General features: G+C 45.2%; 1 pseudogene; it reads right to left on the reverse strand.

Moving 5' to 3' along the window:
- Positions 1-393: 393 nt before the first annotated feature.
- LOC124103336 (BTB/POZ domain-containing protein KCTD20-like) lies at positions 394-3,013 on the reverse strand (annotated as a pseudogene).
- Between the last annotated feature and the right edge of the window lie 497 nt (positions 3,014-3,510).

Genomic DNA, 3,510 nt, shown 5'->3' on the forward strand with positions numbered 1-3,510 from the left:
CCATGAAGCTGGTTGCCTCAGAACATTCTTGTTCTTCAATCCTGGAGACAGGGGAGCTCAACACCCGACTTGGTGTGTGGAGGACTGTGACTTGGGTAGTCAAATGGAATCGAGGAGCCTGCTCTATAGAGCTGCATGGGAATGGAATTTAAGAAAACGAGTCATGTTCTTACCTTAAACAACTTGAAGGAACCTGCCTGTGCAAAATAAGTGATGGGTAAATGCCCAGGGCGGGAAATGGAAAGTCAACTTCTAACAGAAAATGGAAGATAATTCCCAAACACTTCCAGCTGGTGCTGGACTCTTGAATTCAGCCCTGCTGGTACTAGCCACAGGGTGCCAGAGGCAGGTGGGGGCTGGGGAGAGCAATCTGCATTGTCAACCACCATCCACTGTTAATAGAGCTGAGAAATCCAACAAAGCAGCCAGGCCTGACTTGCCTTCCACTGGGAACATTAGTATCGTTTTCTTACCCAGTGTGTGAGCAACTAACGGGCTATTTCAGAAACTGAACTTTACTGATACACCAACATTCCATGGGACAAGAACAAATTTGGAAAATCCTGCACGTGAGTTTTCCCACCTGCTTTATCACAAATGCCTTCTCTCTGGAGCTCTTATAAATCTTTCTATTATGATACTGAGCACTGCCGGGAGAAGAGGCACACGCCTATAATCCCAGTGACCTGGGAGGCTGAGGCAGGAGGACTCCAAATTCATGGCCAGCTTCGGCAATTCAGTGAGACCTTGTCTCAAAGTAAAACTTAAAAAGAAAGGACTAGAGATACAGCTTAGTGGTGGAGGGCCTCTGAGTTCAGTCCCCAGTATCTCACACACACACACACACACACACACACACACAAGATACCGACCACTTAGAGAAATTTCTGGCCTCATCATGAAGGCCTTTAAGCCATAGCTCAGGTTTCCCTGGCACACCCACAGCAAAGGGCTGCCCTACGGCACCAAGACCTGTGACTTCACATAGAATCCGCTCCAGGATAATCTGACTGGCCTGATTTGGAGAGGAGCTTCTACTTGATTTTTGAGTTTCGTTCCAAATGAATTATCCATTTATCTAGGTTCATAAATGCTGAAGCTAAAAAGGCTTCTTATACCCCTGTCATTATTATTCTTTCTGCCAAAGAACCTGTCTTGTGTGGCTTTGGATTGTTCATTGCATTAGTAAGACAAAAAAATTAACTTTAGCTCTTAAGAATTTCTTTTAGACATTCTGAGTGAGCCTAGCTTTCCTAGTTGCAATCTGGGTGTAGAGGGCCCCAGGAATGGCATTTCATTAACCTCTAGTGAGCATCTCACTAGTGCCCATATTTACAAGATAAGAGATTGTCTCATTTTAGGTTTGGTCCCTTTGCTGCTAAGCAATTTACCTAATATAAAACAAAACAAAAACCACAGAGCACAAAGGACGAGGACTTCTTTACTTAATATGAGGCAACAGGTCTTGTCTTCCTTTCCTGCTTTTGCAGTTGTGCAGAAACTCAGTGAACAGCACCAGACCAAAATTTTTCAAGTTACCAGGGCTGCTGCAAAACTGGTAGCCTAATTACCAAAGCGTGCTTCTTCATTCCTTGCCAGGAGCACAGACTTACTGCAGAGGACACGTTAATTATGGGGGAAAGGAAATAATGGGGGAGAAGCATGTCTCCTACTCAGGATGAGACAGATGACGGGGAGGACAGGGAGGCCTAGCTGAGGGCATTACAGACAGAGAAGAGCTCTGGTGAGGGGTGGGCTCACAGCAGACCCTAATCTTGAAAGTCATTAGAAGCCATCTGAGAAAGTGGGGCATTTAGCCCGTCAAGTTCATCCACTTGGGGTGGGTGGTGCATTAATATCTCCTGGTCCTCCAAGACATCCTCCCCAGCAGCTACCAGATTAGTGAGAGATTTGCTTCGAACACACTGGAAATCCACATGACGACTCTTTCCTTCTTCCTTTTCCCAGGACATCTGTATAAAGGGGCGCTGCACATAATTATAGATAACTTCAGACCGACCACCAGGTCTTCTCTTAATTTTTTCTTTACAGGTAGGGTACCCTTCAATCCCAATGTGAATGTTTTTCAGGCCCCGTTCCTTCAACACTGTCTTAGCAACATCTCGATTCTCAATATATTTGAAGAATCTGTAGAGCTTGGAGCTATAAAGAATTTGGGAATATTCTTCCCCCATGGGTGGGGGGTGGTCCTCATCCCAGTCCACAGAATCTTCATCAGTCAGCACAACAATGTGGCACTCCCGCTCCCCTTTCTTGGCACAGCCCACCATGATGGGCAGAATCAATTCTTCGAGGTAGTGATCAAACTGCTTGTGAGCACCATCATTAGACAGTTCATGCAGCAAAGCACTCAGATCTTGACATCGAATAGTGTTGAAATCAAAGTTAATACAGAGATAATCGCATGTATCTCTAAGGTCTGGAATAGAGATGCCATCAGGACAATTGATGATACCAGTTTTATAAAAATCCAGCACTGCGCGAAATACAGTTGCACTGATTCCTTCAGCAATCTCATACTCTCCCTTCTCATTGGGCCGAGTGAAGTTGTACTCTCTTCCTGGTCCAAACATCCTTCCCAACATGGTATCCGGATGAGCAGTGAAAATTTGTGGATTCACAACAAAACGTGTGCCATCTACAAGAAGGGTCACTTTCTCCTGGTGCCTGGGAATAAGGGTTACTGCCAAAGCCCATACTGCTGTTTCCAAATCTTTCTGGAGCAATAAAGGGTTCATGGTTCCGTTTATTGCCACTTTGGAAGCAAGAGCCTTTAATGTCTTCGGGAAGCGGCAGTATGTGAGGAAAAGGAAGATTTGCTGGCTGAGAGGCATAATCAAGTGAAAGGTCTTCATTCCTGGGACCTAGGGGATAAGTAAGATTGTGAAGACCAGGTGAAGCCAGGCTATTTGTTTCTTTTTCCTGAGCTGCATCTGGACGCTGGCCTCTGGACGCAACAACCTGTCGCCGTCACACCACGATGAACATTCATTCTCAGACCCTGTATCCTCAACTGTCTGCTTAATCAGAGAGGAATCTCGTCGCTCCCAGCCACGCTCCCGCTCTCGGGGCCGGAATCCACCCGGGAGGCGCTCGCAGGCCGCGCCTCCACCAGCTGCCGCCAGGACCCGCAGTGCCGCAGCCGCGCGCGCCCCGCCCTCCAGATCAGCTCTTAATACTAGCTTCTCTCCTGTTTCAGAAGTATTGCAACTGTTCTTGGTCCTTTGTATTTACATATAACTTTTAAAATGAACTGTCAAGTTCTACCCAATCCTAAAAAATATAAGGAGTAGTTTATTAGGATCATAAAGAATCTACCTAGAAGAATCAATATTTTTACATGTCTTTCAATGCATGAAAATGGTTTCATTTCTTTTAGAGTCTTATTTAATTTTTCTCAACAGTATTTTATTGTTTTCCATATAGAGGTCTTCTATAACTTTGTTGGATTTATTCCTAGACATTTGGTTCTTTTCCCATGTAATTGTT

This window comes from Marmota monax, unplaced genomic scaffold (genome assembly GCF_021218885.2).
Source record: "Marmota monax isolate L192 unplaced genomic scaffold, Marmota_monax_Labrador192_F-V1.1 WCK01_AAM20220418_F8-fsc00280, whole genome shotgun sequence".
Lineage (NCBI taxonomy): Eukaryota > Metazoa > Chordata > Mammalia > Rodentia > Sciuridae > Marmota > Marmota monax.